Raw genomic sequence first — 15,380 nt, forward strand, 5'->3', positions numbered from 1 at the left:
ATTTTATTGCATCAAATTTTCTTTTGTTCCTATTAGTACTCTATGAACCTAGAGCAAGGCATGAGATACTCAATAATTTTGAAACTATATAATCGAGATACGGTTTCCTAGCAACTGACAATGCCTAAAATCTTCCCTTTGCTTCAGAATGTTACAGCCTACAAATATTTTCTCTGATGTCCTTACATCTTCTACATTTCTCTTTCCAAAAAAAATTATTTTAAAAATTCAATTATTAATCAATGTCTAAAATCTTGGACATCATATCTGTATATAGCCTCGAGGGAGGTACTACCTAAAATGAATTAAAAATTCACATTTAAGGGGCGCCTGGGTGGCTCAGTCGTTAAGCATCTGCCTTCGGCTCAGGTCATGATCCCAGGGTCCTGGGATCGAGCCCCGCATCGGGCTCCCTCCTCCGCGGGAAGCCTGCTTCTCCCTCTCCCACTCCCCTGCTTGTGTTCCCTCTCTCACTGTGTCTCTCTCTGTCAAATAAATATATAAAATCTTTAAAAAAAAAAAAATTCACATTTAAAAAGAAAATATTGTGTGGCCAACGTTGAACTATGTGTGAATTTCCTGTGTAAAGAATCTCAAAGCAGTATCAAGAACTGCCATTAGAATGAGTAACACAGGCAAATGCAAACTGGTGTTCCCTTTGGTTCATAAAGCAAAATAAAGATGAAGTAGCAGGGACCCCTCAGCAGCCAGACAGAGAGAAAATAATGAAAAGTGTGCACTTGTGATTTCTAAGAAACAGAGATGACAACTAGGGGACTAGCTGAGCCAAACCAGAAATGGATGATAGGATACTGCCAGAGCACAAGGGGCTAGGGGCACAAATGTGAGAATCATACAGTCTTAGTTTCCAGTCAAGGCTCTGCCGGTTGTTAACTGCGTGTCTTGTTGCAGATTATACGACCACTCTGGGCTTCAATTTTCTTACCCGTAAAATGATCACTAGTTGTTCTTTCAGGCTGCTGAGTGTCTAAATCTTCTAAGCTTCATAAAATTCCCCACCATATGAATCTTGATGGAACAGAGCCCTCCTGTCACTGTAGAAGCTTAAAATGCCAGATACTTCTCTGGCTAATTTGATGAGATATCTGCTCTGGTCTAAAGATCTCAGATAATTATCTCTGAGAGTGGAGGCAATTACAACAAAGTCCCGTTCCTCAGGCAGCGGTGCCCAGAGCATCAGCCACACAAGTTGCTGGAGCTACTGTGTGGCAGTAATGGCAGCCATTTTCCAGCTGGACCAGGTATCTGCTATTATCATAGGAATTAAGGAGGCTTATGTTTTATTCCTGCATATATATCCTCCAAGACTGGATTTCTAGGCATCTGGGGAATTCTGTTAATTTTCCATCATCACTTTAATTCATTCATTTTTTGCTTAAGTCAAATGAAATCTACTTTCAGGTGTTAGCACTAATGATTCAAAATTGTCTTTTATATAGCACCATTGTGAATAGTGAATAAGATAATACAGGTTATATAATTAACACAGGAAGAGGAAAGCAGCATGTGTTCAATAAATATTAATGTTATTATCAATTAATATGGTATTATTCCTTGGCGGCTTAATTGCCATTTTCCAGGAGATAAAAATGTCACTCCTATATTTTGGCCCCCACTCTTCCAAAGTTTTGTAGAAAAAGAGAGAAGCCAAACAATAAGAAAATAAAAAGCTTCAAGGTAGATTTATAAGAAAAGGAAACTCATAATGTCAGACCATACTAAAAATAGCTATTTATACTATTCAAGTGTTTCAAAACTTGTCAAATAAACACTATGGTGATAACATTTTGCAGCTAATTCTTACAATAGCCAAGTAATTTTTTAATGATTAGTAAAAATTTATTCATTAAGTAGATCCTGGGATTAATCCTTAAATTACCAGTGTGCTGTGTGATTTTGTAACTAACTTAATCATTAAGACTTTAAAATGAAGGGATTAGGGGCGCCTGGGTGGCTCAGTTGGTTAAGCGACTGCCTTCGGCTCAGATCATGATCCTGGAGTCCCGGGATCAAGTCCCACATCGAGCTCCCTGCTCAGCAAGGAGTCTGCTTCTCCCTCTGACCCTCCCCCCTCTCATGCTCTCTGTATCTCATTCTCTCTCTCAAATAAATAAATAAAATCTTTAAAAAAAATAATAATAATAATAATAATAAAATGAAGGGATTAGACTAGGAAATATCCACTCCCTCTTATGTACAAAATTATATTTTTAAATATAATTGCTATATAAATGCTATAGTATCATTTTGGATTACCATCTTGAATTTTTTTATATATATATATTTTTTTTTAAAGATTACTTATTATTGTACAGAGAGAGACAGCACTAGCAGGAGGGGCAGAGGGAGGGGGAGAGAGAATCTCAAGCAGACTCCGCACTGAGCACAGAGCCTGACACAGGGCTCAGTCTCACGACTCTGAGATCACGACCTGAGCTGAAACCAAGAGTTGGATGCTTAACTGACTGCACCACCAAGCACCCTGGAAGTTTTATGTATTTTCAATGAACAAAATGATAAATGAGTTAAAATAATCAGGAAAGATGTAAAGATTATAAAATAGAGGCAGAAAAGTTGCAGCAACTCTTAAACTCCTATCTACTTAGAAAAGAAATTTTGCTTGAGTAGAAACTCAGGAAAGTATGAAAGATGCTTATTCAATGAAAATTCACATCTTGAATCCTAGGATATGTTATTCCGAATACCTGGCAATCACAAACCCTGAAACCTCATAATTTTGCGTGTGTGCGTGTGTGTGTGTGTGTGTGTGTTTTATTAGTTTCAGGTGCACAACATAGTGATGGACATTTATATACAAAATGATCACCACAATAAGCCTAGTAACCATATGTCACCATACAAAGTTATTACAATATTATTGACTATATTCCCTGTGCTATTCATTACATCCCCATGACTTATTTTATAACTTGAAAATTGTACCTCTTAATCCCCTTCACCTATTTTGCCCATCTTCCCACCTCCTCCACCCCATCTAGCAATTGCCAGTTTGTTCTCTGTATTTGTGAGTCTGTTTGTGTTTTGTTTTTGTTCATTTGCTTTTTTAGATTCTTTAATCATATGTTATTTGCCTTTCTCTGTCTGATTTATTTCACTTAGCATAACACCCTTACGTCCATCCATGTTGTCACAAATGACAAGATTTCATTTTTTTTTATGGCTATTCATTCTATTCTATGGCCATTGTAATATCCATCTTTTTATGGCTAAGTAATAGTCCAATATTCCATACCACATCTTCTTTATCCATTCATCTACTAGTGAACACTTAGCTACCGTATCTTGGCTATTATAAATAATGAGGCAATGAACATAGGAGTGCACCTATCTTTCAAATTAGATTACCTGTCATATCTTGATTACCTGGCCTCAGAAAGGCAATTTTGGTAAAGTTATAGGAAGAGTTTATCTTTTGTACCTTCCCCACTTAACTTTATCTGTTCCCACTCAAGGAGCATTTCCTCACAAGTACCTTGAACCCTTATTTAATCACTATTCAACAAATATTCACACAAAAGAATCACTATGGCATAATAACTTAAGCTAAAAACACAGACCTAGATAAAATGTGGTTTTGTCCTCAAAGAGCTAGCATTTATTGTCAAAGAGACCAGTTTAAGTAAAACACGATGCATTGTAATGGAAAGAATAAAAGTAGAGAAAAGAGATCTGGCAAAAATCCAGAAAGCTCTCTGATGGAGGCAATACATAAACTGAAATTTAAGAATTATAATAAAAGTGAGGTGAAAGGGAAGAGCATTCCAATCAGAGGAAATACCATAGATGATGATAGAGGGTGCAAGAACATTATATCTTCGGGGAAGTGCTATTTCTTCATAGCTAAATCAAAGATAATTGTGGTAGTAACAGGAAGTGAGACCCAAGAAATAGCAAGGAAGAGATCATGAGGAGCTTGCATGATAAACGTGATTACTTTTAAATATATCTGATATAAATGAAGAAGTATGAAGAGTTTTCAACAAGAAAGTGACATTATCTATGCTGTCATTTAGAAAGTTGACTATAGTAGTGTTGTAGAGTCCGACAGAGTCAGCATCTTATTTTGCTCTAATCTGAATAATAATAATGTCAGTCCAAACTAAGGCAGTGGCATTGAGACTACAGAAAACGAGCGGGAGAAAGAACTTGAGAAAAGCAGACTGGAAAAAAGGATAAGGAAATGACGAGAGGAGAACACTGCTGAGCAAGAGTAACATGACTCAACCCTGATCACCAGATCTGCCTTAACAAGCTTGGTTGTTAATGGTGACATTTGCCAAGGTGGGAAATATTGGAAGTTAAGCCAATTTGGTGTGTGAAACCATAGAGGAATCTTGAAAGATTACATTTAATAGTTGGTTTAAGGGGCTATGAGATAGTCGAGCAGAGATTTCAATTAGACAGAGAGGGGAAGCATGAGATATTTAGAATGCAAATATATATTTGGGATACAATTGGTAGCAGAAGTCTAAAGATACAGCCTTAGGCATTAAGAATATTTGCAGGTCAAGCAGAGCAGAGGGACTCAGGTTTGGGAAGATCCCAAAGAGTTATGAAGAAAACCAAAAGTGTTCTTTTGTGTAAACCAAGGATAAGAGTTTGAAGGAAAAGAAAATGGTCAAGGCCATCATAATCTACAGAGAGATTTAAGATAAAAAAGAAGAGACTTTTGAGTTTGGCAATGTGGAAGTGAAAGCTGATTTTACAAGAATAATTCGGTAGAACATGGAAATAGAAGCCAATCTGGGAAGAACGGCCAATGAGGAAGTAGGGAAAAGTTGAATGATAGATTGAGTTAAGAAGCTTTGTGGAAGGAAAAGGAAGAAATTATAGAATAACTAGAAGGGATTATGATTTATATGGCAGAAACTGGAGGATGTTAGAGTGATTGGATGAGTTCCTAGCAAATGGGTTCCCATCTGAGTTGACAATTAGGGAGAGAGTGAGGACAGATCAAATCCACATCAGTGGGAGATAACTTTCCTGGAGGAGAAGCAAGTAGGCCACAGATAAAAGGAAACATGCAAATCATGTTTGGATGATTGGAGTAGAATTTGAAAAGCCCTTAACTACCATAATGCTTTTATATCAATAAACAATAAATACTATTTATGAGTTCATAATATGGATCTGGTGATTTAAAATGACGTTCCTAGAAAGGTTCTGTATTTTATCAGTTAGAATTGTGCAACACTATGCATTTAGGAGAGGAGATCTGGAGAGTAAGGTAAAAATATTTATGGGGCAGCTACCTTGAACAAGGTCTTATGTGCTATCATGAGAAGACACATAATTCATACTCAGATTAACCTTCTATTTATTCCAGTTTAAGAACAGAGAAAAACAAGCCTCAGGAATCTGTAGTATTTTATCCGAAGTCACAAAATTAGTGAACACTCTTGTTACATTTTTATGTTCTTTTTTTTTTTTTCCTGACTTCAAAGCCCATTCTTCTACCAAGTATATCAGTTATCTCTTAAATTCCTCAAATCATACCAGGTCAATTGTCTCCATTGACAAATGACACCAGTAACAGATCTTTCATTGTAAATCCAGCTTGGGTCACTCCAAAGTAGTACTGTCTTTCAGGTGAAGGGAAGAGTGCCAGAGGTGTTTTAGCATCTGAAATAATTCACTGTTATTAGGAAGTGACAGAAAAGTTTAATAATGCCAATATTTCTAATAAAACAGTTTACCTTGAGAAAAAAAAAGATGTTAATTTCCTTTTCCAATTGGCGATTGTTGTAAGAAAACTTAAAGGAGCAATCAATACATTACCTATCAATCCAAACCTGCTCCATATTTTACATAATTTACTAACTTCTTTAGAAAGCCGGGGTCATTCAAATACCTTTTTTTTAACCTGAAAGACCCAAATACCAAGGTTCATTCTGTGAAAGCTTTTTAACTTTTGAAAAGTATCTTAGTATTTAAATACTGATCAAAAATGGGCTTTTAAAGAATCTTTAAACATTTCACATTTTTGAAAAGTAGTGGAATATAAGAGCAAGGCCAAGTGTTATGTTGTCGACCTCAGAGAGTTGGGGACCTGGGGTGGCGAAGGAACTGAGAAAAAGAGACGACAGTAGAGCGAGGCACAGGGGACCCTGAGCGAGCGGCCCAAGGCGCCAAGGTTTATTTTCCATACTCTTATATACCTTCTACAGCGATATAGATCTATAATGATTTACAGCAGGGGCATAGTAAGCCACATTCCTCCAGGTACCCAGGATTAGTCAAGCATGTAAGAATCTTTAAAACAGAATAAAGGAACAGAGGGGAGTGCCCAGTGTGCTGTTTACAGCTGGCTTCCTGTCTACTAAACATCTTCTGCTGTGTGCTTTAGAACTGACCACACACATCTCAAGGGCATTTCACTCTGATCCTTTCAGGTTATTTTTAACCCTGCAATCTTGAGTTTTCTCAGAGATCTTGGAGTCTGAGCAAACATGCACCAGTGGTCGTTGTGGCGTTCTGTTTCCCACAGCTCCCCCTTTCTTTTTTCAAAACAGCCGCTGCCGTAAGCACTCTGTGATGGCGGTTTTGGGCATTCATTTGTTTTTTTGAGGGTACGGTATCCAGGATCCAGACCCCCATACGGGCCTGGAGAAGAAGGATGGAATCCATACTGCGCAGAGGCGCATATCACCACCGCTAACATAGCCAGGAACAAATGTTCAGGGGTTTTGGTAGATCTGGTCGTTTCCAGGATTCGCTCCACCCTCTGAGTGAGGGTCTTCAGTTGCCCCCAAGTTGGGGGTGTTGTTGGGGGCAATTTTCGTTTTTGAGGTCTCTTCAAGGAGAGTGTTGCCATCTCTCAGACAGGGTTTGGGTAGTCAATCCCTGCAGCGGCTGAGAGACTTCTATTGTCTTTATCGCCAGTCCTGGGCCGGACTTTCCGAAGAGGTATCCAAATTGCTCGACTGGATCCATCTGGAATGACACAAGCATTACCAGGGCCTCGGGTAATTAATTTCCCAGGCAACCAATTATTTTCCTCATTTTTTATCCACACGGGTGCATCCTGAGTTGAGACTGGAGCTGACGAGAACTGTTTGTCAGCTCTAGCATATGGTTCTCCTTGGGGTAAATTTAAAAAATTTAAAATAAATAAGGTCTGTGCCATGACGTCTCAGGGGGAGATTCCCCCTTTCTTTTTAGACATAGTTTTACAGAGTTGTTTCTTAATGGTGGCATGCACCCTGTCCACTACAGCTTGTCCCTGAGGATTATAAGGAATACCTGTGATATGCTGTATTTGCCATTCTTCAAGGAACTCTCATACTTTCTTGCTAGTATATGCTGGGCCATTATCTGTCTTCATACAAATAGGTAACCCCATAATAGCAAAACATTCAAGTAAGTGAGAGATAACATGCCCAGCCTTTTCTCCCATCAATGGAGTAGCATGAAGAAATCCTGAAAAGGTGTCTATTGTAACATGAATATACGAGAGACGTCCGAAAGGTGGGAAATGAGTAACGTCCATTTGCCAAATACAATCAGGAGTTGTGCCTCTGGGATTGACGCTCGCCGGATGCTCAGTTAAATGTAGGAGTTGACAAATAAGACAGGAAGAGACTATTTGCCTGGCAGAGCGCAAGGGTATTTTATAGTGTGAATGAAGGCATTTGGCGTTGGTATGAAGATGGGCATGTTCTGCTTGTGGAGTTTCAAAAATAGGAGTAGCCAATAAATCAGCAGACTGATTTCCCTGTGAAAGAGGTCCAGGGAGGTTAGAATGAGAGCGGATATGAGTAATGAACAAAGGGTGAGTTCGAGATTGAATTTCTAACTGTAATTCCTGAAGGAAAGGGTTAATGATAGAATGAGTTGTGGAAATAAGAGCTGTTTCCAAAGGCGTAACAATGCCAATTACATAAGCAGAATCAGATACGATATTCATAGGATAATGAACATTCTGCGATAAGAACAATAAAGTTGCAAGTTCAACCTGTTGAGCAGAAGTGTAAGGGGTTTTTATGGAGCGCTAAAGCAGGGCCCCAGACTCCGGCATGCCCGGAGGAAGAGCCATCAACAAAGCATGTAGGAGCTGAGGGGATTGGGGAGTTATGAACTACGCGATTTATAACCCAGGCAGTGCGCTTTAGGAAGTCCCATAGTTTACCTGACGGATAGTGGCAACCTATGCGCCCAGTATAATCAGCAAGAGATATTTGCAGATCAGTAGAGTGGAAGAGATAGGTAAAACAATGAGCGCTGGGTCAAAACCAAGAATTTGAATAGAACGCTTTCCTCCTTGGAGAATGAGTGACGCAACAAGAGATAGATATGGAGTAACAGTTAGAGAAGTTTTTGTATGTAAAGTCACCCATTCGAGAGGTTTGTCTTCTTGCGCTAAGACACCAGTCGGAGAATGAGGGGTAGGGAAAATAAGAAGCAGCAGGGGGAGAGAGAATCATCATACCTGTAAGCAAAAGCAGTTTTTTTAATCGCTCCTCAACAAACTGCAGTTCGGCTTCTGCCTCTGAGGATAAAGAGCGAGGACTATCTAAAGCAGAATCACCTTGTAAAGTGTTAAATAAATTTTGTAATTTATAAGTCGGAATCCCTAGGAGAGGGCGAATCCAGTTAATGTCTCCTAGGAGTTTCTGAAAATCGTTAAGTGTAAGGAGGGTATCCCTATGAATTTGCACTGTTTGAGGTTTCCCTGTGGTTCTATCTACCACAGTGCCTAGATAAGAAGCCGGAGTAGTTGTTTGGATTTTCTCCGGGGCTATTGTGAGACCGGCAGAAGTCAAATGTTGGGAAGTGGCCTGATACACATCTTGTAATTCGGTTTCAGCTTGTGATGCCAGCAAAATATCATCCATATAATGAATGATATAGGATCGAGGATAATGATCTCTTACAGGTCTGAGGACCTGGCCAACATAATACTGACACATGGTAGGAGAATTAGTCATGCCTTGTGGCAAAACTGTCCATTGATATCGTCTCATTGGTTCCTTATTGTTAGTGCTGGGAATAGAAAAGGCAAATTTCTCCTTATCCTCAGGGTGAATGGCTATGGTATAGAAACAATCCTTAAGATCTATTATTGGGGCGCTTGGGTGGCTCAGTCGTTAAGCGTCTGCCTTCGGCTTGGGTCATGATCCCAGGGTCCTGAGATCGAGCCCCGCATCGGGCTCCCTGCTCAATGGGAAGCCTGCTTCTCCCTCCTCCCACTCCCCCTGCTTGTGTTTCCTCTCTCGCTGTCTTTCTCTCTGTCAAATAAATAAAACCTTTAAAAAAAAAAAAAGATCTATTATTATTAATGGCCATTGTTTGGGAATGGCTGTAGGAGTGGGTAACCCAGGCTGCAAGGCACCCAGAGGCTCCATGATGGGATTAACATTCCGAAGGTCTATTAAGAGCCTCCACTTACCTGATTTCTGATAACAAAAACAGGAGAGTTCCAAGGAGATTGTGAAGGCTCTATATGTCTTGCCTGCAATTGTTCTTGAATAATTTGTTCTAAGACCTGCAATTTTTCTATCGGAAGGGGCCATTGAGTAGTCCAAACCGGGGAAGAAGTTTTCCATGTTATTTTAATAGGGACAGGCCTCTTTTCCTCAATGGCCCCTAGAAAAAAAAGGGTAACCTAGTCCAGCCCTATGAGTTTGTCCTTGGGCAATGATAGGCTCCTTTATTGCTTAACGTTGTCTGCCTAAGCCCTGTCCTGGTTTATAGCCCATCTTTGTCATGATTTGATTAACTGGTCGATTTGGGGGGCATGACTAGCTCGGCTCCCCACTGTTGCAAGAGGTCTGTTCCCCAAAGATTAATGGGGGTATTTAAGATGAAAGGCTGGATAATTCCCTCTAATCCATCTGGTCCTTCACATTTAAGTGGCACAGTACTTTGCCGAATTTCTTCTGCCGTCACAAAACCTATTCCTTCTACCGAACTAGAGGTTGCTTGCATGGGCCAGGTATTAGGCCAATGCTGGGAGGCTATTACTGAAATATCGGCTCCAGAGTCTACTAGACCTGAGAAAGTCCTTCCTCTAATTTTAAGAGTCATAGAAGGACGATCAGTCTGAGTCAATAATGAAGACCACTTAACCATAAGAGGATCAGTACTACCGAATCCTCCTCGTCTGATCTGTTGGGACTGACCAATTCGTACATAGGGTAATAATAATAACTGGGCGATTCTATCTCCTCCCTCAAAAGTCCAGGGAACCCGAGTCTGTGTGACCACCATTATTTCTCCTGCATAATCAGAATCTATTACTCCAGGCATCACCTGGATTCCTTTAAGATTTAGGCTAGATCTTCCTAACACAAGACCCACGGTTCCTCTTGGTAAAGGTCCATAATAACCCGTGGGTATTTTTTGAGGCCCGAGACCAGGGTGAAGACTTACTATAAAAGGAGTGGTTAAATCTACTGCAGCACTTCCCTGGGTGGCAGGACTGAGTGATAACACGGAGGGTTTATGTGCGCAGCAGGAAGTTGCTGCTGGAGAGGCGACATATTGAATGTCCCCTTGTTGTTCGGGGCCTGGGGGTGGCCCCGCATCCCATTTCCCGACCTTAATGGGAGTGGGTTACCTTGCCTGTCAAATTTGGGTTTGCATTCCTTGGCCCAATGTTTGCCTTTGCCACAACAAGGGCAGAGGCTAGGGGCAGTATTAGAAAGGAAATTGGCTCTAGGTTGGGGGGCTTTACGGCATTCCTTCTTGACATGTCCTACTTTCCCACAATTATAACATTTTATATCCTGTTGTTTTTGTAGGGCCATGAGCTGAAGGGAGGCTATCAGAGCTTGATGTGTAAGAGTGCCAATATTTCTACATAGACGAAGATAATCAAGAATGTTTCCTGTTTCCCTATGTGGCCGGATGGCCGCTTGGCAGTCCTCATTAGCATTTTCAAAAGCAAGCTGTCTTAGCAAGTGCTCTTTAGCAGGTTTATTATCGACTTGGCAGTCAATAACCATTTCAAGCTGAGAAATAAAATCAGTATATGCTTCTGTAGGGCCTTGCACAATTTTTATATAACTTTGCCCCACTTCCTCTGAGGGGTTTAGTTTTTCCCAGGCTGCGAGGGCGATTTCAGATACCTGCGCTGTGGCTGCAGGCGGGGTGTTAACCAATTGCTCTCAAACATCTGAAAAGGGGCCAGAACCGGTGGGCATTTTGAAAGAAATATGGTGCATGGCTGGGTTAGCCCGATTCACCTGGGCTTTCATATAGGCGGCATCCGATAACCACATTTTCCATTGTAATAAATCCTGTGGCTTAAAGCAAGCCCGTGCAACCATATGCTAATCATGAGGGATCCACTCCCCAGAATTTGCCCATGCTTTCAAAATCTCTATAGTATAAGGGGCTGTGGGTCCATACAAGTGGCAAGCCTTCTTTAGTTCCCTTAAAGCATTTAAATCTAATCCCTCATAGACAGGACCAGCAGCCTGTGTTCGGTCTCTGAGGAAAGCCATAAACAAATCATTAGCCCCTTGCCGTCGGAGTTCCTTTTCGAGAGGTGAGAGAGCTAGAGAGGATCGTTTGAGAGGAAATAAATCTACTGTGGAGGGAGGTTGATCATCTTTGGTGGGGTCCTCCATTAAAAGCAGAGGGGCCGTGGGTGACGGCTGGGACTGTGAAGCCGTGAAAATTTTTTACTTTCAGTCTTAGCCTTTTCTAAAGTCTCATCATCTAATTCATATGTATGTAAAGAGTTGGTAGTTTCTTTAGCAACCTCAGCCAGGGATAACTTATCCCCAGTTTCCATAGTATTGATAACCACTCGTACTAAAGCCCAAATTGGCCAGAAATCAAGGGGAATCGTTTCACCCTGTCTCATAGCCTTCAAGACATTATTTTTCACTCGGATCCAAGTCTCCTTATCTAAGGAGCCTTCGTCCGGAAACCAAGGATTATATTCAAATACTGTTGCCACATTTTTCTATGCGCTGCTTAGTAACTTTAGCTCCATATTTTTTAAGAAATATCAACACAGCAAAACCTGATGTTTTCGAATTTGATTGCCCCATAACCCTGTAATAAACTTTCCTACTTACCACCTTCTGTAGGATTCCTATCGCTGGCCGATCACTCTTCGACGGGGGCTTCAGGTCCCTGTTCAGGCACCACTTGTTGACCTCAGAGAGTCGGGGACCTGGGGCGGCGAAGGAACTGAGAAAAAGAGACGACAGTAGAGCGAGGCACAGGGGACCCCAAGTGAGCGGCCCGAGGTGCCAAGGTTTATTTTCCATCCTCTTACATACCTTCTACAGCGATATAGATCTATAATGGTTTACAGCAGGGGCGTAGTAAGGCACATTCCTCCATGTACCCAAGATTAGTCAAGCGCATAAGAATCTTTAAAACAGAATAAAGGAACAGAGGGGAGTGCCCAGTGTGCTGTTTACAGCTGGCTTCCTGTCTACAAAACATCTTCTGCTGCGTACTTTAGAACTGACCACACACGTTCCGAGGGCATTTCACTCTGATCCTTTCAGGTTATTTTTAACCCTGCCCACTCGAGTTTTCTCAGAGATCTCGGAGTCTGAGCGAACATGCACCAGAGGTCGTTGTGGCATTCTGTTTCCCACATTATGGTCATCCTGCCTCTGCCATATTTCATTTGGGGAAAAAAATAACTGAAAGATCATCACATTAAAAATAAAAATAGCTATTCTTGTTTTCTTTTTTTTAAGATTTATTTATTTATTTGAGTGAGAGCATGGTGGGAGGGGCAGAGGGAGAGGGAGAAAAGTCTTGAGCAGGCTCCACGCTGAGCGCAGAGCCTGGCGCAGGGCTGGACACACGACTTGATGCCAGGACCCTGAGATCACCACCTGAGCCAGCCAAAACCAAGAGTTGGACGCTTAACCGACTGTGTCACCCAGGCACCCCTAATTCTTGTTTTCTTTTAAATCATATCAACCATAAAAAAGAAATTCAAGTGTCAGTTTACATAAATTCAAAAAGTAATTTACCATGTCCTTAACCAGAAGTTTTAGAAAAGATTTTCTCAAAACAGATCTGGGGCTCTGTATAAGGAATCTGAACACATAAAATAAAAAGAGAAATAATTCCCTTGTTCTGTGTCTACTCTATTCATATTGCAGTACAATCATTCCACAGTCCTCCCCTTCCTGGAATCCTTCAATGAATAGTATTCCTGATTACTGTCAAGCTCTGAGGAATAATTTCTAAGGTTCTTCCTATACCAGGACATGGATGGCTAAGAACTCATCTCAGTTCTCCTAAATTTCTTCCACAGTAGCTACTAAACATTGAAAAACGAACTATTCTAAAAAAAAAAAAGAAAGAAAGAAAGAAAAGAAAAACAAGCTATTCTATTCTTGTTCCATATATTTTCTTTGCTTCTCTTTCTCTTGCTCTTCCAAAAGCATTTCTCGGCATCCCCGACCTTACCAAATGACTGTGAGGAAATTAAATGGGTCTACAAAAATATAGATTTTTTAATGTCTTAATGAAGTTGTAGAAAAATTGCCTAATGCTCGACTTTCTTATTTGCGTCTGACACTCTGGCACTATTAGGACACTCTCCGATTTGTCTTCTGATGCCAATCTGTTGACTGTGGGAGCAAGAGGCTATATAAAACCATATAGCCCAAGGCAACACTACTCAGACCACGGCTTTCCTGGCAGATTTGAAGGCAGAGGTCCTCATTAGTGGCCTCAGGCCCTTGTGCTCTGGGCACTCCCTGGGTTTAATAAAGGGCCTTGCAACCATCAGGTTGCTACCAGTTGCAAAAAAAGAATCTACTTTTGGGGAGAAGCTTTTTTTTTTTTTAAAGATTTTATTTATTTATTTGAGAAAGAGAGAGCACGAGCCAGGGGAGAAAGCAGTTAACGCTGCTCAGTGGGGAGCCCGATCCCAGGACCCTGAGATCATGACCTGGGCCTAAGGCACTGAGCCACCCAGGCGCCCCCTAGCCACACTTTACATACTGGTTGTCAAGGGCCATTTCTATCACTGCAGAGAGTCCTGACAGTGCTATGCATGATCTGACAGGCGGGGGATTCAGTCCTTCACAAATCAGGAACACAACAGCAGTAGAGCCGAAAGGTCTCGCATTTATTACTGGTGCAGAGGCTTAGTCACAGAGAAAACTCATTTCCACAATAAGACAAGTCTATGGCCGGGTAGGAAGGATGTTTACAGAATGATAGAACACATGATCTTCACGCAGCTTCATTAAATATGTGTGCCAGTTAAGTGTGTCATCTCATGATGTGTGACGCCTTAGAGACCCAGCTTGGTTCTTCTCCAGTGCCTCCTCTTGGAGTTGTACCTGATCTTACTACCAGTTTTCATCCGAATCCACTGGGGAATGGGACGATTCTGCTTTTGTTTCTTGGCCAGGAATCGCTTGATTCTGAAAGTCTTGTGAGAAGACATGGCGAGAAGCAGTCAGCCACGCAGAGCAGGATGGCGGCGAAAAAGAGACGGGGAGAAGCTTGACTTACACCCTTTGTCATCTAGACTTTCTTAAAATAAACTGACAGCAGAGACATCCCATTACACTTTATTAGCCCACCCTGATCTTTTCTTTCTTTGACATTTCCTCCTAAGAAATGCGCTTCTGAAATTTTTTGCTTATATTGCCTGTTTTACTCCAGTATTTATTTTATGTTTCCTGTATGTGGGAAGGTCAGAATAGGAAAAGATATAGCATTGTACTTTATACTCTGAGTTTCCCCTGTTATTCTTTGTTCATTTTTACTTCCTTTCTATTTCACACTCACATTTTTATTTCTACTCATCACCATATTAACCAGTTATGTTTAATCGTGTTTCCGCGGTTTCTCAAATTCTTTTGAGAGGAAACTTCACTCATTTTTTTATTACAAATCTGCCTTTAAAAAAATGCCCACGATGTCACTTATTTCCTAAGGCAGCATTCTCAGAGATCATTTTACTAGACTAGTATTTTTGGATTGTCATCTGAGGGCCACTACAAGGCTGCTAAAATGAAGCCATAAAATGTCATATAAAAGAGTGAGCTTCCTAGTACAGATGGCTTCTGAATTCATTTCAGTAATTTTGTAACAGACTATTATTCTATATCTTCTTTATCTATGAATAAGATTGCACTAAATTAGCACTCTTGAAGAGAAAATATTTTTAAAAACATAAAGGCCATTCCCTGGGTGTTGGCACTAAAAGGTAAAAAGACAAAATGGGACACCTGGGTGGCTCAGGCGGTTAAGTGTCTGTGGCTCAGGTCATGATTTCGGGGTCCTGGTAATCAAGCACCTTGCTCACAGGGGAGCCTGCTTCTCCCTCTGCTGCTTCTCCCCCTGCTTATGCTCATTCTCTGACAAATAAATAAATAAAATCTTAAAAAATAATG

General features: G+C 40.8%; 1 long non-coding RNA gene and 1 pseudogene across 2 annotated transcripts; both read right to left on the bottom strand.

The window, feature by feature from the left end:
• Positions 1 to 6,138: 6,138 nt before the first annotated feature.
• Positions 6,139 to 12,382, bottom strand: LOC144381284 (uncharacterized). 2 transcript variants are annotated; one of them, XR_013446192.1, is made up of 3 exons: positions 12,279 to 12,382; positions 12,072 to 12,186; positions 6,139 to 6,975 (listed from the first exon to the last, which is right to left on the bottom strand). It is a non-coding gene; the product is annotated as an uncharacterized LOC144381284 (long non-coding RNA). The 2 variants fall into 2 exon arrangements; XR_013446191.1 differs by having other exon boundaries at positions 12,072 to 12,382.
• Positions 12,383 to 14,160: 1,778 nt separating this feature from the next.
• LOC118535798 (large ribosomal subunit protein eL39 pseudogene) lies at positions 14,161 to 14,485 on the bottom strand (annotated as a pseudogene).
• Positions 14,486 to 15,380: the final 895 nt, after the last annotated feature.

The sequence above is a fragment of the Halichoerus grypus genome, chromosome 3 (genome assembly GCF_964656455.1).
Source record: "Halichoerus grypus chromosome 3, mHalGry1.hap1.1, whole genome shotgun sequence".
NCBI classification, from domain to species: Eukaryota; Metazoa; Chordata; class Mammalia; order Carnivora; family Phocidae; genus Halichoerus; species Halichoerus grypus.